The sequence below is a fragment of the Globicephala melas genome, chromosome 1 (genome assembly GCF_963455315.2).
Source record: "Globicephala melas chromosome 1, mGloMel1.2, whole genome shotgun sequence".
Classification (NCBI taxonomy): Eukaryota; Metazoa; Chordata; class Mammalia; order Artiodactyla; family Delphinidae; genus Globicephala; species Globicephala melas.
Genome location: NC_083314.1, coordinates 133,035,532 through 133,058,861, shown reverse-complemented (window position 1 = coordinate 133,058,861; position 23,330 = coordinate 133,035,532). Strand labels below are relative to the sequence as shown.

At 39.7% G+C, this 23,330-nt stretch overlaps 1 pseudogene; it reads right to left on the bottom strand.

The window, feature by feature from the left end:
- Nucleotides 1-2,797: 2,797 nt before the first annotated feature.
- Nucleotides 2,798-23,330, bottom strand: part of LOC115858346 (very-long-chain (3R)-3-hydroxyacyl-CoA dehydratase 1 pseudogene) — a 153,240-nt pseudogene continuing 132,707 nt past the window's right edge.

Sequence of the window (23,330 nt, the reverse complement as noted above, 5' to 3'; positions counted from 1 at the left end):
GATCTAAAGCGCTCCCATCTCCCTTCTCTGCCCCTCTCTGTTTAGCAAATTTCTCCTTCCCTGTCAAAGTCCAAGTCTTTTTTCACTTAGACATGGTGATTCCATCCTTGTGCTGCCAAATCACTCATGGACACCTTTTCCCTTACACATCTACTGGCACTTAGCAGGGGCTCAGTACATGTATGAACATAGAAAGATTGACCAAAAGGGAAAGAATGATTCATGACAAATAAGTTCATTGCAAAATGTGAAATTTAGAAACTTTAAAAAGGTTACTTGCATTCATTTAGATGATCTTAGGCATTATGCTACAAATGCAGGGACACTTTCTTTTTATTGTTTTTCCTGCCCATGTCTATTAAATTGCTGTTTTTTGTATTTCCCATTATAGTTCAAACTTCTCCTGATTCACAAACTGAAACAGATATCGTCACAAAGACGGATGAAACAAAGGAGCGGTGGAAGAGAAAAGTTTTACCAGTTGATGTTAGCATAAATGAGCCATGGGAAGAAGAAGTGGAAGATCTGGTTGCCTGGACCAACACTCTTGATACAGATGCTTTGGAAGACTAAGCCTAATGCTCGAGGATTTAAAAAATTAACAGCCTCAACCACAGCTCAGCTTCACGGAGCAACTTTGGAAGGCTCTCACAACTTGGATTCCATTTTCTTTTCAAGTTGGTCTCATCCTATCACTGCAAGAACAAATTAGAAATATAAGTGCAAATCAGCGAATATGTTGTTTTAGATTTTTTGAGCTGTCCTTCATTGTTTGACCCTAAGTTAGCCAAGCAGCAGTGTTCATTGTGGTTTTCCAATCAGTGGTGTTATACCCAGCATTGTTAGGCTACTGGACACACATTTTTGCAGGCAGAACTTGGGTGAGGAAGAGGCTGGTATTCGAGGGGAACATTCAGGAGCTTCAGAGGCTGGACATTAACCCAAGTAGGGGATCTATACCTTGATCTCCATGTGCCTGAAGTATCTTGTTTCCTCTGTATTCAAGGGACAAGATGTCACCTGTCCAGTCCACCAGTGTTCCTCTTCTGTTTTCTCCCAGAGTCCATGCTCTATTTTCTCTTCGACCTTAACTAACCATCCCCTCCGATTCTCATATCTTTATTTTCTCTCTCTCTTTTTGCTGTGTTACCCCAATCTGCAAATATTCTTGGTTCTCTCCTATTCTAAACTGTGTCTCTACCTTTGACCCTGCGTTTCTACTTCCTTTAACACTATATCATTCATAATTTCTCAGATTAATAGTAATCTATCATTTGCTCTCTGTATTTCTGTAGTTCACTTCATGTTTGCACCCAATGCACGATAAAATCTATCTTCTGCTTATACTACTAGGTTAAAATTCACTATGATCACCAAAAACTTCCATATTGCTCCAGTTCAACAGATTCCATATCTTACTGGGCCTCTAGGCTATATTGGATATTATTGATCACTTTTCTCTCTCTTTTTTAATGTTTATGGCCTTGCCTTAAGAGAGACTTATTTTGAGGTTTACCTACCTACACACGCAGTTCTCCCTACAACACCACAAATTTATCTATCTATCTATCCATCCATCCAACCTTGGATCTAGGTATTAAATAGGTCTCTCCCTCATTTCTAGAGAAACTGATTTTAGTATTTATGAAAAAAAAGACAGAAGCTCTGTTATACGTACTTTGATGTCTGGGCACTTCCCTGGCCGGTAGATATTTCCAAGTCTGCCTGTGGTAGTTCAGAAAATAAGGCCTCAACAGGTTGTAGTGCCGGACAGTTGTTATCCTCCCCAACCAGGACCACAAAATTCCGGCAGCCATCTTGGATCTCCCCTTTCTTTTATCAGAGTCAAAGTACAGTGAAAAGACAATTTCACAACCCCCACCCAGCTCGGTAACAGTTACAGTTCTTTCTACATCCAATAAAAGGGCCACTGTGAATGGCCTATCTCGTACCTCAGTGAAACTATAGACCGTAGCTCAAAGATGCATCTAGCTGATGGTCACAACAAGAGAGGCTGGGCCTCTGACTCCTCTGGTGGTTTTCTAGGAGGACAAGCATGTGGAGTGTCAACAGGTAAATAGCAGTCACTGAGGAATCAAACCCGAAAAGACCAGAACAGTCAACGAAAAATATTTCCGTGATATCAGCTGCTGCATATTGTATTTTGTCTTGTCTATTTAATCTTTTCTTTCAGGACAAAGAAGTTACATTTGTTGCTGACTTTTCCTGCAACCAGAAGACTGGGAGCAAAAGTGCGTGGTGGGGGGAGGTAGGGAGAGAACAAGTCTTTGGAATGTAGACATTAGTTAACAGAACAGGATAGTTAATTTAGTTATCTTCACTGTATCTCTGGCCGTTCATTGGGGGTCTTCAGTAGGGATTTCCCTTCTACCCCTAGCCCTTAGTGGAAGGCTTTTTGGGCTCTAGTCCAATGCTCTTCTCTACACATTTTTCTGGGACAGTCCCGCCACCATGAGAGTTGTACCACCCACGCGTATTCTCATTCTCTGACCTTTTTCTCCCTGCCTTAAAAGGCATCTTTGCTTCAACTTCCCGATGCATCTGAAACTCAATAAGCCCAGCTTAAACTCATCTCTTTCTCTTCATCCCACCCCAGAAGACCTCCTTCTGCCTCTTGTGCTCCTCTTTTCAGTTAATGGAAGGACCCCAAGATAAAACCTTGGGGATCACTATAGACTTCTCTCTTTCACTTATGGCCAGTTGATCACGAGGACTTACAAAATATTGTAAGCCCTTTAGATGTCTTAAATCCATCTTCTCATTCCGGTCCTTACCATCACTGTGTATTACGAAGTCCTTTTCGTCCACAGATGAGATTATTCTTTTCTTCGGTGATATCATTTACCTGCCTAAAATTCTTCAGAGTGCTGAAATTTTCTGCCTGAAAGGTAATGTCCAAATCATAATGTCCATCATGTCAGCCATCACCCACCCTCTCCAACCTGCTCCACCACAACTCCCCACCTTGTGCCTAAATTCCTTCTGCTTTCCCATGTGTAACATGCTCTTTCCTGCTTCCTTGCTGTTGCTTATGCCATTTTCTGTACGTGGAATGCCTTTTCCCTTCTTCACTTGGCCAACTCCCATTCATCCCCTGAAACTTAATTCAGGCGCTGTCTCCACAAAGTCTTCTCTGCACACCACATACCCACCCCAGGCTCTCCATAGAGTGTGTGTTGGTGTGTGCAGTTATATTATATTGAAATTGTCCATTTGCACATCTGACTCTCCCACTAAACCTTCAAAGTATAAGCCAACCAGATAGACTCCATTTCCGGATCTCATAAGACTCACATAGCAACAGTTGCCACAGTTTTTCCACCTCAAACAAAAGCTCCTGTTTCACTGTCTTAGAATCTGCTGTAAAAAATAAATTTGGAAAACTTAGCAAATTGGTAATTTAAAAGTGACAAAAAGGGAAGCTTTTATTAGCAAGCAGGAATATCTTGAGAGAATTCATTCTGGAAGAAGATGTTAGAGATTTTTTTGGTTTGTTTTTTAAACAGCTTCAGTAAGGTATGGTTGACATACAATTAATTGAACTATTTATTTAATATTTATTTATTTGGTTAGCTGAGTCTTAGCTGCGGCACGTGGGATCTTCATTGCCAGTTGCGGGATCCTTAGTAGCAGTGTGCAGGATCTTTTTTTTTTTTAGTTGCTGCATGCAGGATCAAGTGTACAGTTTGATAAGTTTTGATATATGATACAGCCATGTAATCATCACTGCTATTCAGATTGTGAATATATCTGTCACCCCCCAAAGTTTCCTCCTTCCTCTTTGTAATGTCTCTCTCCTGTCTGGGCACTTCCTGCCCTTGATTCTCATTCCTGGTTGATCCCTGATCTGCTTTCTGTCATTATAGATTAGTGTGTGTTTTTCAGATTTTTATATAAATGGAATCACACTGTAAATACTTGGTTTTTTCTAGCTTCTTTCACTCAGCACAATTATTTTGAGATTGATTCATGTTTTGTGTATATCATTCTTCTTTATTGTTGGGTAGTATTCTACTATATAGATATACCACAATTTGTTTATCCATTCACCTGTTAATGGACATTTGAGTTGTTTCCAACTGGAGACTGTTACAAATATAAAAACTGCTGTGGAATTTCACCCTAAGATGACACAGTGAGTCATGCTCTCGTATAATCCCTTCTCCTTGAGTGTGAACAGAACCTGTGACTTTTTTCTAGCCAATAGAATGTGACAAAGGTGATTGGATAGCCACCTTTGTCAATTATGTTACATTATATAGGACTCCATTTTAGCATACTGGAGAGAGATTCTCCTGCTGGCTTTGAGGAAGTAAGCTGCCATGTTGTAAAAATAAGAAGGCTGCATGGCCAGGAACTGCTCACTGCTTCTAGGAGCTGAGAGTAGCCTCTGGGTGACAGCCAGCAATAAAATAGTGACCTGGGCCTTATAACCACAAGAAATTGAATCTGTCAACAACCATGTGAGTTAGGAAAAATGCCTGAGTTCCAGAAAGGACTGCAGCACGACCAGCACCTTGGTTGCAGCTTTGTGAGATCCTGAGCATCCAGCTAAGCCATGACTGGACTCCTGACTCATGGAAACTGAGATAAGTGTATGTTGTTTTTAAGCTGCTAAAATTCGTGGGCATTTGTCATGCAGCAATAGAAGATTAATATAGCCTATAGAAACACTTATGTATCCTTATATGGACACAAGCTTTATTTTCTCTTGGGTAAATACCTCAAATGGAAATGGCTGGGTCATATGGTGTATACGTTTTTGAGAAATGGCCAACTATTTTTCAAAAGGATTTTACTATTTTACATTCCCACCAGCAGTGTATGAGAGTTCTAGTCCCTCTACATCCTGGTCAACTCTTGGTATGCCCCATCTTTCAAATGTTAGTCATTCCAAAAGGTGTGTATTAGTATCTCATTGTTGTTTTAATTTGCATTTCCCTAAAGACTATGATGATAAGCATCTTTGCGTGTGCTTATTTGCCATCCTTATATCTTCTCTGATGAAGTATCTGTTTAAATCTTTTACCCATTTTTTATTGTTTTTTTTCCTGTTATTAAGTTTTGAAAGTTCTTTATGTATTCTGCATACAAATTCTTTATCAGATAAATTACAGATTTATCATTAACAAACTAGTAACTAGTCTGCCACTTGGTTTTTCATTATCTTAACAGGGTCTTCAAACAGCAGACGTTTTTAATTTTGATAAAGTCCAACATATATTTTTTTTCTTTCATAGATTGTGCTTTTGGTGTTGTGTCTAAAAAACTCTTGCCTAACCCAAGGTCACAAAGATTTTCTCATACTATTTCTTGTAGGAATTTTACAGTTTTAGGTTTTACGTTTAGGTCTATGATGCATTTTGAGTTAACTTTTGTATATGGTACAAGGAATGAATTAAAGTTGTGTGTGTGTTCCTTCCTCCTTCCTCCCTACCTCTTTTCTTCCTTCCTTCCTTCTTTCCTTCCTTCCTTCCTTTCCTCCTTCCCTTCTACCTCTTTCTTTCCCTTTCTTTCTTTCTTCTTTCTTTCTTTCCTTCACCATTTGCTCAAAACACTATCCTTTCTCCACTGAATTATTTTAGTACCTTTGTCAGAAATCAGTTAATCATATATATGTGGGTCTATTTCTGGACTCTGTGATCCACTGACCTGTGTATCTTTACATCAATACCATATTGTCTTGATTATACTATAGTTTTAATTTCTTGTCTTAAAATAAGTTAATGTTCGATAAGAATAAAAATATTCTTATTTTTAGAATAAGCCCATCAATTTCTACCAAAAAAATCATGGGAAGATTTTTATTGGGATTGCAGTGACTCTATGGGTCAATGTGTTGAATATGGAAGTTAGTTTTTGTCAGATGATTTTCCTGTTGATTTTCTATTGAGATAAGCATATGATTTTTCTTTTTTAGTCTATTAGTGTGGTAAAATACATTGATTTATTTTTTAAAATATTGCACCAACTTTGCATTCCTAGGGTAAACTCCACTTGGTCATGGTATGTTATCCTTTTATATGCGGTTAATTTGATTTGTTAACATTTCATTTAGAATATTTCTGTCTATGTTCATGAGGAAAATCAGCTGTAGTTTCCTTCAAATATCTTTGTCTAGATTTGGTATCAGAGTAATGCTTGCCTCATAGAATGAACTGGGGAGAATTCCCTTCTTTTTAATTTTCTGGAAGCGTTTTTGAAGAATTGGTATTATTTCTTCCTTGTATGTTTGGTATAATTCACCAGTGTAGCCATTTGGGCCTGTAGTTTTCTTTGTGGGATGTCATTTAATTACAATTCATTTTTGTATTGGCTTTATGGCTCTTTAGGTTATCCATTTCTTCTTGAGTGACCTTTGGTAGTTTGCATCTTTCATGTAATTTATCCATTTCATCAAAGGGGTCTAATTTTTTTTAGCATAAGGTAATTAGTAATATTCCCTTATTGTCCTTTTAATATCTGTAAACTCTGTAATTATGTCACTTATATCTTCTCTCTTTTCCCTATCGGTCTCGCTAGAGAGTTATCAGTTTTATTGATCTCAAAGAACTAGCTTTTGGTGTAATTTATGTACTCTATTGTTTTCTGTTTTCTATTTTACTGATTTCCATTATAATATTTATTATTTCCTGTCTTCTGCTTACTTTGGGTTTAATTTACTCTTTTTTCCCTTTAATTTGTTAAGATGGAAATGGAGGTCATTGATTTGAGATCTTCTTTTCTAATATAGAAATTTCATACCATGCATTTCCCTCTAAGTACTGCTTTGGCAGCTTCCCATTAGTTTTTATGTGTTACATTTTCATTTGCATTCAATTGAAAATACTTCTAATTTCCTTTTTGACTTTTCTTTGATCCATATATTATTTTAAAGTGTTTTATTTACTTTCCATATATTTGGAGATTTTCCAGAGATCTTTCTCCTGTTGACTTCTACTGTAATTCCACGTGGAAAGAGAACATGCTTGTGTATGATATGAATCCCTTTAAATTTATTGATACTTGTTTAATGGCTCATAGTATGATCTATCTTGGCAAATGTTCCCTGTACATTTGAAAAACATGTATATTCTGCTACTGCTGAGTAGATAGTTCTATGAATGTCAGTTAGGTCAAGTTGGTTGATTGTGTTGTTCAAGTTTTCTATATCTTCACTGATTTTCTGTCTGCTTGTTTTATCATTTATTGAGAGACATGTTGAACCCTCTGACTATAACTGTTGGTTAATCTATTTCTTCCATCAGTTCTATCAGTTGTTGCTTCATGTATTTTGTAGCTTTGTTATTAGGTTTGTAAACATTTAGGATTATTGTGTCTTCTTGATGAGTGGGCCCACTTATCATTATGAACTGACCTTTGCTTTGAAATCTCTTTTGTCTGATAATCATATAGCCACTTCAGTTTCCTTGTGATTAGTATTAACATGGTATATCTTTTTCTATTCTATTACTTTTAACCTATCTGTTACAATAGTACCTATCTCTAGAACACTCAAAAAAATTAAATAAATTACTAACAGATGTCCTTTCCCTTCTCCATATTCTATTGGTTAGAAGCAAGTCACTAGACCCAGCCCACACTCAAGGGGAGGGCATAAACATTTTTAAAAATAAATTGCTTACAACAGAACATAAAACATGGCGAATATTCAGTGTATGTTAATTACTATAACCAATTGCTATTTCTCATCACTATATTCAAGGCAATGAGAACAGTCCCTAATATATCAGTATGTTTTCATTACTTGGGTACAGTTGTATTTATATTTTCTATTTTTAGATGCAAATAGAAAAAATATACTAAAATTATGTGAAGGCCAAAATAGAAGTGTTTAAAAAAATCCAAATGAGAATATTTCCTATTATTTAACCTAAGTGAGGCAGCCTGGGATGGTAGTTAGGAGCTCATATTCCGGAGCCAGAATGCCTGAATGGATCCCCTATGTGCTTACTAGCCATGTGACCTTGGGGAAGTTACTTAACCTCCCTGCATCTTGGTTTTCCCATCATCAGTCAGGGATGGATAATAATAGCACCTAGATTCCTGCAGTTGTTGAGAAGACCTCATGCATTGATACATTAATATTTGTAAAGGGCTCAGAACAGTGCCAAACCCATAACAAGTGCTCTCTATATAAATGTTTGATAAAATAAGAAAACAAACTTTACTTCCTTCCACTGATCATTCTAATAAAGTATGAAAGAAATTCATATTCAGAAGGCCTAAACTGAAGCCCATGAATCTGCAGTTTTATTAAATATTCCAGGTGATTCTGATGGAAATTATCAGTGGATGACACTTTGAGACACGGTATAATTCCAAGATTTATTTCAAATATGACTAACAGGGCACAACAAGTGGTACCAGTTGGTAATGGGAGTGTCACCGTGTGTGATGAAGACCCATGACTGAGTGCAGAGCCTGATTTGGAGAAAGATATCTAGTTTAATGTGACTGGTACAGGTGCATTCAGAGAAGGAAGGAGAAAAGCAGGAAATTCTCTTAAAATTTTTTATTCCTAGAAAGAAAAAAAATTGTTTTCCTATAATGTTTGGACTTACAGGCATGCGTCATTTTATTGTGCTTTGCTTTATTACACTTTACAGATAATTTTTTTTTTTTAACAAACTGAAGGTTTGTGGCAACCCTGCATTGTCAGATGATGGTTAGTACTTTTTAGCAACAAAGTTTTTTTTAAATCTCTGGGAGTTCTTTATTAAAATTTTTTTCTTCTAGCTTTATTGAGATATAGTTGACACAGAGCATTGTATAAGTTAAGGTGTACAGCATAATGATTTGATTTACATACAGCATGAAATGATTACCGTAATAAGTTTAGTGAACATCCATCATATCATACAGATACAAAATTAAAGAAATAGAAAAAAATTTTTCCTTGTGATGAGAACTCAAGATTTACTCTCTTAACTTTCAGATATAATGTACAGCAGTGTTAATTATCTTTATCGTGTTGTACATTATATCCCTAGTACTTATTTCTCTTATAACTAGAAGTTTGTACCATTTGATCACCTTCATCCAGTTCCTCCTCCCCCGACTCCCTGCCTCTGGTAACCACACATCTGATCTCTTATGAGTGTGTTTGTTTGTTTTTGTGGTATAATTGACCTACAACACTGTGTTAGTTCCTAGTACACAATATAGTGATTCGGTATTTCTGTACATTTCAAAATAATCATCGTGATAAGTCTAGTTACCATAATAAAGTATTTTTAATTAATTATGTACATTGCTTTCTCAGACATAACGCTATTGCACACTTAATAGGCTACAGTATAAACATAACTTTTATATGCACTGAGAAACCAAAAAATTCATGTGACTTGCTGTATTGCATCACTCGCTTTATTGCGGTGGTCTGGAACCTGCAATATCTCCGAGGTACTCTATGTCATATTTTTAGTTAAGTTTTTCAAATTTTCTTTATTGTTTAGACTCCTCTTTCCCTCCAGATGGCGCCAGTTAACTGTTATTTTATGTACTCAAGTCAAGGTGCACTGACATTTTCCCTGGAAGTCAGGCACCCAGCCTTCCTTGAGACTTTAAAGGTTTGCATAGCACATGAACATAATTTGAGAGTGGCAATATTTTGCTTTCCCTCCCCAGGAAGATGTTTACTCAGTACTAGGAAAGGTTTACTAAGAGGAAAGTAATCCAGAGCTTACAAATTATGCGTGTTGATAAAATCACAGAACCATCCTGGAGAAATCAGTCAGTTCTGACCAATACCTTCAGGCAGGACCACACAGACACCACCCTCTCAGAGATGAGACTGAGTGCAGAGAGAGAACTAGAGAAGCTCAGGGTTTTGTTTAATGACTTCAGACACCAGTGCATCCACTGAGAGCTGCTTTACCTCCTACCTGAGGAAAGGGGCAGTTCTCTAGGGGCTGGCAGAGAGCCAAAAGGCTTCAAGGCCTGTCTCCCACCTTAGATGGCCTTTGCCTCCTTGCTTCTTACTTACAGACCCTGGGTGTCCCTAAAGAATAAATGCTCAGCATCTTTGCATGTGATGGGGGTCATGGGAGACCCTATCCTAGGCATCCCTGTTTACTTGTTTATTAATAAAAGGTATAAGGAGACCCAGAATTTAATTGCTTTTGGTTTTTTTTTTTTTTGGAGAATCAATTAAATTTAAGCCACTATCTCCAGAGAGTAAGATCCAAATCTTATCTAAATATTCAATTCCAGGAGGAATATTCAATATTCACCTTCCAAGAGGGAGTACTTTTTGGCTACTCTGAATTCCAGATGCAAAAACATAAGTCCACTTGATAGGGGGTTTTCATCATAAAAGACAGAGAACAGCTGACTCTCATTTTCTGAACAATATCCCTTAATAGATCTGAAGGCTAATTTTAAGTGTTCCACACTCATCTACTATCTGTACTAACCAACCCCAGCCCTTGTTGCTTTTTGTCATGACCTGAATGTCCAAACCCTGCCTCAGACTCTTCACTTTCCTTTTAAGTTCTAGAGACACGACTAGAATTCAAATGAAAAGTGATCGCTCTAACAACCAAGGATAATTATATTTACAAGTTGAATTCCATTTCAACAAAAACAATGACAACATCCAATCTGATCTCTTGAGGCTTTTTTGCATGTCTCAACAACTAGATCATGTTAATAGTGCATTACTGATAGAGAAAAATGTTTCCTGTAGAGGAGAAAATCATATATAATAGATGTGTTCAAAAGTTGTTATACATGTTGAGGTCAAACTACATAATTAAGGTATCGTTCTGGTTAAGTGTATGTATAATAATTAATTTATAATATGTCTAAAATAAACCTCAGTCTATGTCACCAGTGAGGGCTATTAATAAAATACCACTTTAATGTTCAAATTATAACTGATTCCTAACATTGTGTGACCACTAGAAGTAAAAATTTCCCTATATTCAGCTGCAAATAACAGAAGACCTAACAGAGGATTAAAGAAATAGAGTTCATTTTTCTCACAAAACAAGGAATCCTGAGGTGGGAAGTTGCTGGCAGTGGTCCAGTTAGTTGTGCAATGATGCCATCCAAGACCACGCATTTTCTGTATTTCCTCCCTGCCATTTTTAGTGTTGGCATTTGTCGCCATACTTTTTGTTTCATGATTACAAGATGGCTTCTAATGCTCCAGACTGCATCTCTGTGTTTAAGAGAGAAAGAAGGGGAGGAAAAGAAAGGCGAGTGATGCTGGCTGCTACCTCTGTTCCAGAGCAGAGGGCTACCTCAAGATGACTCAGTGTCTTCAGTGCTAGAAAATAAAACTGCTGGCAAATTTACAGTCAGTTCTGTTAATAATACAATATATCTATACCTTCCCTTTTTCATTCACGGTTGATTCAATAGGTAGTTCACAGTATCTTTTGCCACATTTTAAAATGCATAAATTGATAAGGAAGGAAATGGTTGATTCTATATATCAATTTTTATTTTTATATTTTGTACTTGGAAAAATGTCCTTCTCACTTTGAAGCAAATGAGAGACTGGCAATTGAGACTGCAGAAAATCTAGGCGTTTATATCTTGGTTGGGTAACCAAATACCCTGGGTGGCCTAGGACAGGAGCTTTTTAACATTTTCTGTGAAACCAGCAGATATAAAAAGAGTCCTAATACTGGGTCCTCCTTGAAGTAATTTCTTCTCAGTCATAAAATAGGTTGGAATGAAGGGATCGTGAGATGATTAGGCCCATTCTGTATTTCAGAATTTGTAGGCTACGATGATGTAGACAGTCCATTGACATCTCATAAACTAGGGTGTGCTTAGAACTTGGCACACTGCAACACATGTAACAGCAGTTAGGGATGGTCAGGTCCAGGATGGCCCCAGAAAGAGGTGACTATATCAGCATCCACTATAAACTGCAGTCTAGAATTCAAGAGACCTAGATAGGGCCCAGGGAGAACAACGTACTGGTGCTCAAGAGCAATTTAGATAGTTATCTAAGAGCAGTAAAGTACAATGTCCTGGAGCTGCGGAATTGATGCAGGAGTGGAGAAGAGTAGGATTCAGCATTTAAGACATTGACATGCAGAACTGATGTCACTCTATAAATAAAAGCATTCTGACACTTACTTATCCAACCCCTCCAGCTTTGGGCCTTCAGTTGATTACTTTAGTGATCAAATAAGTCCAGTGCCATTGTTCCATATTAAAAAAAAAGTCTGATTTGTACAAAGAGAGAACTAAAAGAGCTCAAGAATTCTTCTTTATCTTTAACTTGGAATTGAATATAATTTGGCCAAAAATTAAAAGAGAACTTTATCAAAGAAAATCTAAAGAATGTTCAGACTCTCAAGATAGCTAAATGGAAGTGAACTTTTACTTAACTTACAAAGACCTAAACTCAAGGAATGTGCTATCTTGTTTTGGTCAGAGCACTTAAAAGATATCCTATCTTTGGCAAAAATAAGTAAATAAACCAATTACTATTAAAGTAAAGGATTTAGGAATGAGGAAAAAAGGCTGAATTTCATCAAGAAGCTTGGTAAATGTAGATCCAAATAGATACAGTCTTCCAAATTCAATTTGTCTTCCAATTTAAAAAGAGATATGTGAATTTAAAGAAAAATATGAATTTCTGCACTTTAAAACGGCAGCTCATGATTTTGCCAAAATCTGTTAGTTCCATTTGTTCTGAAGTCGAGTTATGATTACAGTCTTGCTATGGACCAGGGTTATCTATTTTTGCATACAGATGGTATCCCCATTGTAGCCATCCTAACATTTATAAGAATGTGGTAGTTGATTTGTTGCTCACAAGAGGAAGGAACCAAATAGTGTATCAGTTAGCTTCTGCTGTGTAACAAACTACCTTAAAACTCTGTGGCTCAAACCAACAGCCATTTATTTAGCTCATAGTTCTTCATAGCAGTTTGGGTTGGGCTTAGCTTCTCAGTTCTTCTCGTAGCATTGGGGCTCACTCATGTGTATCTGCAGTCAGCATCCAGCTTAGTTGAGGTCTGTCTAATCTACAGGACCCCAGCTGGGATAGCTTGTCTTGTTCTTTTTGGCCTTTCATCCTTAGTTGACTGGCACAGTCTTGTTTACACAGCAGCTGGACAGGTTTCCAGAGTGAGTGGAAATGTTCAAGGTCTCATGTCACCTGGGTTCAGAACTGGCACACCATTACTTCCACTGAGTTTTATTAGCCAAAACAGGTCACAAGTTCAGCCCAGATCTGAGGGGAGGACAAATTGACTCCATCTCTTAATGGGAAGGGCTGCAAAGCCACATTGAACAGGACGTGAATACGGGGAGGAGTGAGGAATTGTGGTCGTTTGTGCAATCTACTACAGAAAGGATAGATAAATCAATACAAGCCTTTCTACTACTAGAAAAAGAAGTCTTCATGTGCCAGGCATCGTGCTGTATAATAGAGATTTTGCAGGAGTTGCTCTAGTAGCTATACTATGCCATGTGAAATATGGAAGGATAGGCCTGAGCTAGGTAAGTGGAAGGTGTTTGCCCCAAGTTTTTATGCCAGGAGCAGTTTCTTTGGTAAAAAGTAAGCACTAGCATGCTATAATGTAAATAGATTGATTTTTTAAAAAATCAATCAGAATAATCAGATCTGGATATTTACCTTCCCTATATGTTCCATAAAGACTTGGATTTTGTCTGTGTTCTTCCCTGCTGTATCACTCAGGCCTTGACCAGTGCCTGCCACATAGTAGACACTCAATAAGTGTTTGAATGTTGATTTAAAGTCTCTTGGTAGGGCTTCCCTGGTGGCGCAGTGGTTGAGAGTCCGCCTGCCGATGCAGGGGATGCAGGTTCGTGCCCCGGTCCGGGAGGATCCCACATGCCGCAGAGCGGCTGGGCCTGTGAGCCAGGGCCGCTGAGCCTGCACGTCCGGAGCCTGTGCTCCACAATGGGAGAAGACCACAACGGTGAAAGGCCCACGTACTGCAAAACAAAACAAAACAAAACAAAAAGTATGAAAAATGAAAATTTGTGACTTACAAAAATAAAATGAAGAAAGGAAACAGAGGCAATTTGATTCCAAGTCTAATTAGTCAATATCACTGTCTTTAAGTATTTAAATAAATGTTTATAAAAAAAAAAGTCTCTTGGTAGAGAGAGGAGGTAATGGGGATATAAGTATATGTATAGCTGATTCACTTTGTTATAAAGCAGAAACTAACACACCATTGTAAAGCATTTATACCCCAATAAAGATGTTTAAAAATAAATAAAGTCTCTGGGTAATATAACTATATGAACAGAAGGACAGAAGAAGGCAGATAACAATGGTGCTTTTGTGCTGGGGACAAAATCATTCTGGGTGTTCTCACTGGTGTACACAGGTATCTCTGGGGTTTTTTTGTTGCATATTTAACCTTTTCTGTTGGTATTTAACAGGAGGGAAGTGTAGTAGAGTAGATGTTGCCCACCTGGTGCAGTGATCACCATTCCCAGGTATGGTTGGAAGTGGAGTGGGATTGAGGTGGGAGTTGGGGGTTGACCTCATACTTTTTTGGAATTTGAATCAGTATGTTTGCAGACGAAAGAGAATAGGGCAATCAAAGCAGAGAACTCCCAGAAGAGCAGACACTCCATTTTTATTCTTCAGCTACTAAAAGTCTAGATCTTACCTTCCCCACTGCTGACCAATGGCAGTGACTTTGGAGGGAGAGAACAAAGGAGTTGCATACAGTTAGCTGGGGACCAGTAGAGAATACTGGGACCATTTGCTCATTCTTTTGTTTATTCATTTATTCATTCATTCATTCACTCACTCATGTATTGTGATGGTTAATTTTATGTGTCAACTTGACTGGGTCACAGGGGGCCCATATATTTAGTCAAACATTCTGGATGTTTCTGTGAGGGTGTTTTTGGATGAGATTAATGTATAAACCAGTAGACTGAGTGAAGTAAAGTAAATGCCTAATGTGGTGGGCCTTACCCAATCAGTTGAAGACCTGAATAGCTCAAAAAGGCTGACCTTCCCCTGACTAAGAGAATTATTCCCATCTGTGGACTTGAACTGAGATATCAGCTCTTCCTGGGTCTTAAGCCTGCTGGCCTTCAACTGGAACCACACCATCAGCTCTCTGGGTTTCCAGCTTGCTGACTCACCCTGAGATTTGGGGACATGAAAGCCTCCGTAATCATGTAAGCCAGTTCCTCATAATAAATGTACCTCTCTCTATATACATCCCATTGGTTCTGTTTGTCTAGAGAATCCTAATACATGTATATATTCATTCACTCCACAAATATCTATTGCGTTAAGTACTGGGGACAGTGATGAACCCTGCCGTCATTGAGCTTTTAATTTAAGGGCAAATATAAACGAATAAATGGACATGGTATTATGGGTGAAGTTCAAGCTAGGTGGGTGTTACAGGAACCCTTAACTGAGACTTGGGGGACTAAGCAAAAGATTCTCAGAGGAAGTAACATCTAAGCTGAGCCCTGAAAAATTAGTGGGGTTAGCCAGGCAACGAGGAGAACTGTGGGAAAGTGCATGGGCAGAGGGAACAGTTTATCTAGCGACCTGCATGAGACAGGTGACAGGACACAACATCTGAGAAGACCTCGAAGTGGTTCAGTATAACTGTTTCATAGAGTAGATGGGCGAGAGGTAAGAAAAGAGGCAAGAGAAAGAGGCAGAGGCCAGATCATGCAGGAGGCAGCAGGCCAGGTGAGAAGGGATGACGACCGGACCAGAGCAGAGAGCAGACAAAGAAGTGGGTGGATTCAGGGGTTACATAGGAGGCTGAATTGACAAGAGTGGATGATGAATTACACTTGAGGATAGAGGGGTCAGGGTTTCTGGATGGCCTGAGGCATACTGGGGTCATTTACTGAGATGGGGGATTAAGACATTTGGGCTGGGATGTTGCTAATAATCCCCACAGGTTTTCTCACTTTTTTTTTCCTTCCAAGGTCAAACTTAATGTCCATTTTAATCTGATCGCAAATGGATAAAACTGGGTTCTGGAGGAAGCCAGCCTCGACTCAAACCTGTGCTCCCTGCCTGTGGGCTAGAGATGTGACCTTGGGCAAATCTCTTAACCTCTTTGAGCCTCATCTCGCTCATCATACACTGGAGAAAATAATAGTGCATATTTCATAGAGTCGCTGTTGGAGTCAAATAATAAATGGTATACACAGTGCTTCACACAGTGTTGAGTTCCGTAAACGCTAACGACAGTTCTTGTGTTGGAAACGGTAGAAAGAGAAAGGAAGAAATCTAGACCCAGAGGCTCTTCAGAAAATCCGGAGGAGTCAGCTAGGCAGGAGCCTGGAGGAGAGGGAAACACAGGGTCTGAGGAAATGTAGCGGACACAGGCCTAGACCATTGTCTTAATCTCGGCTGACACACTTCATCCCAGTGAGAGGCTGACCATAGATGCCTTTGCTCCCTGCGCCAGAAACACATTCCGACCTGCTTCTCTCTGCCCCTTATTGTTCCTCAGTAGTGGTCTTTCATTTGTTTCCCAAATTCCCAGCACCGCATTAGATGCTAACATTCTGAAATTACATATTAAAAACTTCCTTCGACAAGAAAGAGCACAGGTCCTGTGGCACTGCCCTTATGCATCTGGCCATGAAACCCAACCCGGACCCCCTTCTGATTACCAGCCAACACTGGCTTTGGTCAAGTGACTTAACCCCACTGTGCCCTGGCTTCCTAACCTGTAAGGTAAAGACGAGAGTAGTAACCACCTCAGAGGGGATCTGTGAGGATTCAAAGTGGGTAGAACAATTGCTGGTCCAAGTACACCTTCAGAAAATGTTAGCCATCATTACAGGGCCAGCAGAAAGACTAGCAAGCCAGGCCGGTACCTCCTGAGGCCCTTAGGTCCTGAACGGAGCAGTGTCCAAACCCATGGGTAATAAGAGAGGCCAGTTGTCCTGGGTACCCCGCTGCTGGGGTGATAACAACAGCAATACTTGTCAGTTATTAGGTGTTATTTCATTTCCGTTCACAATTCATGGGGGGTGGGTATCGGAAGTTAAAGAACTCTATTGGGCTTAGAACCCAAGACTCCATGAAGGTCTTAGTAACATTTTATTCTGTTGGAGAAAAGCTGTAAGTAGATCACAGGTAAGTTAAAATATAGGTTGGGAGCCCACCAATAGCCACAATCCACAAACGGCACTCCCTAGAAAACCTGGGAATTAAAAAGAGTAATTCTGGTGTCCTAGGAGAAGCTGCAGGGAGATTCTTTTATCTGCACGATGACAGCTGCCTCTCCAGCCCCTGCGGTGCCCCCCAGCCCGGCAGGAGGATCCCATCTGCTGGCTTCCTCCTCCTCTCCCAGCCAGGCTTATCTGGCAGGCGGCCAGCCTAAGCCAGGGCATCTAAGGAGGCCTGATTTTAATAAATTTCTATTTCCTGTAGAAAACCGGTTTTTTCAGTGGCTTTGTAACTCAACCATTCTTGATCACATCAGGACTAAAACCGGCAGCCAGCGTGGCAGCTCGTGGGCACCCTGTACACAATGGTGCATTGTTTAGCCTTTATTATAATCCAGAGCAACGTAAGGAAAAGGGAGGAAGGGAAAGCAAAGAAAGAAAAAAGTGAAAGAAAAGAAAAATATTCAAACCTCTTTTATAATTTCATAGTACAGCAGGGAGTTGCCAATTCTCTTTAAGGAAAATACAGAATCAATTAGCCTGTCTCTCTCTCTCTCTCTCTCTTTCTCTCTCTCTCTCTCTCTCTCTCTCTCTCACACACACACACACACACATCACCTATAGAACAGACAAATTATAGATTCTAAGTTGATGCCTTTTTTCCTGTCTTTTTCTTCTTGACCAACACATCTCACATCCAAGGAGAGTTGAAGGAGTGAAAATCAAGGCCTGAGGAGCAATAGCATGTTTAAAGGGTCTTAGAGACAAGGCAGTGAAAAGAGAGTGGGTCTGAGAGGGCCAAGGAGAGGATGGAAAAAACAGATGCATAACAAGTATCAGCATATTGAAATTATTGGGTTGAGGGAGAACATGAAGTTAGAAATTATATAAACTGAATGGTCAGACAGTGTCCTATTTCATTCCTGTGTTCTCAGAAAAAGTGTTGCACGTGAGCTATGTTTTGGGCCTCCCTTTTCCAGCCTCATCAAATATCTCTGCCCTTTTCTACACCCGTCTTGGGTGGTCACAAATACAAGTATTTCAGGGTGTCTTGTCTGAGTCCCTGCCCTCCAGTGCTAGACAGACCAGCCTTCTCTTCTGCCATCTAACAAAGCTCACTAGACCCATGTTCTGTCCTCATGATCTACTTCTGAAATTACTGGAGAAACTAGTGAGCGTTTATGGATGTTAATATGCTCCATGTTATGTTTACATTGTTCTGAAGGTAAGAACATGTACAGTTGTTCTATTAGAAATTCTAGGCACCCGGGCAGGTCTGTTGGGGAGAATTTTTCTTGGTGAGCAGTCCTCCTCCTATGTCCAATCAGTCCTATCACAAGGATACCCAGGATTCATTTACAGTAGAATTGAAATTGTTGGGTATATATCATTACCAAGGGCGGGGCAGAAGTTTGCTGGCAGCCAGGGTATGCTTCAAATGTGATGCAGGGCTTACGTCAGTAGTCTGAATAGATCAGAATGTACTGATTGAAAGGATGTAGGATTCTAATGAGGGTAGGTTTTGAAGTCACTTACCATGGATTCCAGTGTAGAGAGATAGCTAAGCAGGCAAATGAAAAGACACAAGTAAATTAAACCAGGAATAGGTTTGGATACATGGTAGGGTCAAAAGCTAGTTAGATGGGAAATGGAGTATGGATAAGGGAATGGAACTAATCTAATGGAACTAATCTAATTCAACTAAACAATTTCCTATGGAACACCATTATGTCCTTGGCATTGTGTTGGATTCAAAATTATGGGTCATGATACTTATCATCAATATTTTAGTCTCTTTTGGGGTGGGGGGTGAAGGATTACACACCATAGTGCATAACCCAATGAGAAATTGGTTCTTAACTGAGGCAGGAGTTGGAAAAGAAAGCATAGGAATCATCTAAGAAGCTTCTTCAAAACATATTCTAGATTTCATGAATCAGAATCTCTGAGATGGGTGGAGTTGAAAATGGGCTTGCCTGGTGTGAAAAGCTTCCCAAGACATTCAGGTGTGTACCCTGGTTAACAGCCATTGAATTAGACCAGCCCTTCTCAGTCTTACCTGATCATGAGAATCACCTGCTTTGCTTGTTGAGCATAGATTCCCTGGCTCCACCCACCTCCAGAGCTGCCGATTCAGCAGGCCTGGCACAGGGCACAGAAATGTTTCTAACAGTTGCTCCAATTTATATAAATGTGTAAAGTTGAAGAATACCAAATTAGTTAATACTTACTTATTCAAGAACTGCTCATTGAGCACCTTCTGTTGTGCTGAATGCTGGGAAAACAGAGGAATTCAATCCTTCTGGCCTGCAGGAGCCCACAGAGAAGACAGATACAAGGTAAGTGCAATGAAGTGCTGGGCTAGGGATGAATGGAGGTTTCAATAGGGACTGTGGTCAAAGGAGATTTGTTGAAAAGGCTGAGAGTTGAACTGGGCTGTGAAGGATTTGGCTCTGTGGAAAGGAACGAAGAAGAGATCAGACGGACGGGAGGTAGGGATGAGTGTGGCAAAGTTCTGAAACTCTGAGAGGGGAGCGCTGCCTGAATGGCTGTCTCTTTGTGACAGCCGCAGAGTGGCGAAAGCGTGGGCTTGAGGACTGGAGCCTGTGCTGGACCCTCAGCTCAGCCACTGTCGCTGTGTCCCTAGGATGCATTAGAACCCATGTGTACCTGGTTATCTTACTGGCAAAGTGGAAATAGTAATAGGCGTCCTAGGTTGTTGTGGGATTTAGTAAGCAAGTACACCACGTAGCATTTCGTTCAAGTGCTCAATAAATATTACTGCTATTATATTTTACAATGTTTGCTGCTTACAGAGGGCTTTCACCAGCACGAATTCATTTGCTCCTCACAATAATCTTGAGAGGTAGATATTATTATTAAATCCCCCTTTACAAATGAGATAATTGAAGCTAAAAGAGGTCAAGAAATCCAAACAAGCTAATCAGCTTTGACTTGAACCCGAGTCTCTTAACAGGGCATAATCTACTCTTTCTCTTATGGCAAACTGCGGTATTCAGGTTACAGAGGAGTCCTTGAGTGCCAGTTTTAAGAAAGTTAGACTGACTCCTGCACGTAGTAGGAAGCATTTAAGCAGAAGATGGACATGTTGAAAATGTGTTATGAAAAGTTGAATATTCTGGATAAGATGGGAAATTGGGGGCCCTGAGAGAGAGAAAACTGAGTCATCTGCAGTATTTTAGGAGTAAACTGAACCTTAAGCATAATGAGGTTGGTGAGGAAAGGAAGAATAGGGGGACAGGGACTGAAAAGAAAAGGAAACACACCCTAATAAGCAGTGACAATTGATATACAAAATGCTTGGAAGGGGACGGTCCAACATTCAAAAATTATAGAGGCTGTTTTCACTTCTAATTGCTAGGATCAAGAGCTGGGAGCATTCGATTCTGTTTCTCGTGTTCATTCCGCGTGCTTGAGCATTCTTTCTACAACTTTGCACAAAGCTTTATATTTGCCAAGCGCTGCAGTCATTATTATTTATTGTTTCTCACATCAAGGATCCAAGGTCTCAGCACTTAACTCTAGAAAGTGGTATTAGAATGCCCTGGGGACCTGACTGTGGAGGGGGAAGATTTTCAGCATCCTAAACATAAATATCTTCCAAGTAAAAGCATCGATTGAGAAGCCTGGATGGATAAAATTAACTGCTGCAATCTTAAAGACGTCTGGTTCACATCCTGGGTAAAAAGGGGAAGAGCTTTATGGAGCCTGTTAACGTCAATATCCAATGACATGAAACAGCATTATGCTAACCCTCTCCCCAAATCCCATCTAGTCCGTTATCTACTGCTCCTTAGTGTGTGGCTCACTGTCCAAGAAGGTCCCCCTTCGTGCAGCCAGGTGGGAGTCATACGCTGTCTGCTTCCTTGTCAAGGAACGGATTTGATTTCTGGAGAGGTTACATTGACTGCTGAAGGTCACAAGCTAGTAAGTTGCAGAGCAAAGGTTCAGACAAGTCTTCGTATCTATCTTCATTGCTCTTTTAGGCTTTTCTGGGAAATATGGCACTTGAAAATAATTTTTAAATAAAGCAGGTGTTGATGGAAAAATTCAAATAGCACAGAAGTGCTTGAATCAGGAAGCAAAGTCACCTCCCCACTCCCCCTCAGAGATAATCACTGCTCCAGTTTGATGACATCCTACCAGGTACCGTCTGATGCACGTAAGCATGCACACATGTAAATCTGCACATGTAAGTCTGCATCATGTCTTCTCTGAAAAAGTAAGAAGGCTCATTCTAGTCATACAATTCTGTAACCTACTATTTTTCCCCTCAACAACACATCCCAGGTAGCTTTAACATATAGATCAGCCTTGCTGACCTTCAAAGCTATGTTCCAAGGCACCGAAACTTATTTAACCAATTCCTTACTAATGAGCATGAAGCTTGTTTTGATTTCTTTTACCCTTTTTTTAATTGAAGTATAGTTGATTTACAATATCATGTCAGTTTCAGGTGTACAGCACAGTGATTCAATTATACATACACATATATATATTCTTTTTCAGATTCTTTTCCCTTATAGGTTATTACAAAATATTGAGTATAATTCTCTGTGCTATACAGTAGGTCCTTGTTGATTATCTATTTTATATATAGTAGTGTGTATCTGTTCATCTCGAACTCCTAATTTATCTCCCCCCCTTCCTCGTTGGTAACCATCAGTTTGTTTTCTGTGTCTGTGAGTCTATTTCTGTTTTGTAAATAAGTTCATTTGTATATTTTAATTTTTAGATTAGTGGTTAGTACTCTGTGTTGTGATTTATTTTATTCTTTTAAAAAAGTACTTCTTTAATTATTTTTGGCCATATATCTTTGTGAACTAGTATTGTGATGGGGGAAATTCCTAGAAATTGAGTTGCTGGAGCAAGAGGAATATTTATCTTTTATTTTGATGGGTATTTCCAAGTACCAAATAGCTCTCTAAAGTGTTTGTCTCAATTTATCCTTCCACCAACAGAGTATGATGCTATTGCCTCATATCCTCACCACCACTAAGTATTACTAATCTTTTTTAAGTTTTCCAGTGTGATAAGTGAGGTGTTCATTCACTGACTCTTCTTCATTCATTCAATCAACACAAATGTACTGAGTGCCTACCATGTGCCAGATACCATTCTAGTTCCTGGTGATACTTTAGTGTAAAACACAATGTCTCTGTCCACACAAAGATTAACTCTGTCTTAGAGGTGAAAGGGGTAATAAATGTAACAACAAATATATACTGGGTACATAATAGGTCAGGGGGTATTAAGTGTTGTGGAGAAAAATACAACTGTGTAAGGGTGATAGGGAGTGAGGGAGAGAGGGTTAGCATTTAGTAGAGTGTGCACAGGGAAGCCGTCTCTCATCAGAGACGCTTGAGCAGACACCTGAATGATGTAAGGGACTAAGCCAAGCCTTTGCCAAAGGGAAGAAACTTCCTGGCTTAGAGCAGAGAAAGCGCTACCAAAGCCCCTGGGGCAAGAGCCCGCTTGGATTCTTTGAGAATGGTGAAAAGGGAGTATGTCTAGGGTCAAGTGAGCAGGCTGAGTGAGGGTAGGGGTCATGTAAAAAGTCTTTGGTTTTAACTCCAAATGAAAACTTTGGGAGTGTTTTGAGTCAAGGCAGGGAGCATTTTAAAGGATTGCCCTGGGTCCTGGGTGGTGAATAGACCATCCAGGCAAAGGGGGTGGCTATGAGATGAGTGAGGACATGATGCAAAAATCTAAGGGAAGTGTGGTGGTGGCTTAGCCCATGGTAGTAACAGGGAAGGCAAGGAGAAGGCAAGGTCAGATAACTTTGAATGTAGTTTACAGGATTTGCTGATGGTTTGGATGTAGGGTGTGAGAAAAATAGGTACATCAAGAATGCCCCCGGGGTTTTTGCCCTGAGCAACTAAAAAAATATAATTGCCATTTCCTGAGATGGGGCAATTGTGGGAAGAGCAGGTTCGGGGTTGGGGGAGAAATCAAGAGTTTAGTTTTGGTCATGGTGAGTCTGTGAAGAGACAAACAAGATGGCCAGCCAGAGGACCCCCAGAGGTTCTCTCTGAGTTGCCTGGTGATGAGCTAGGCTGGGATGGGTGGCCCCCAGTGCCCCCATCAGGAAGGTCAGGGTTCCAGATGCTATCAGTACAACGCCACTTTCTTAAGGAAGCAGGGAACAATAAAAGGAGATGGGACTAACT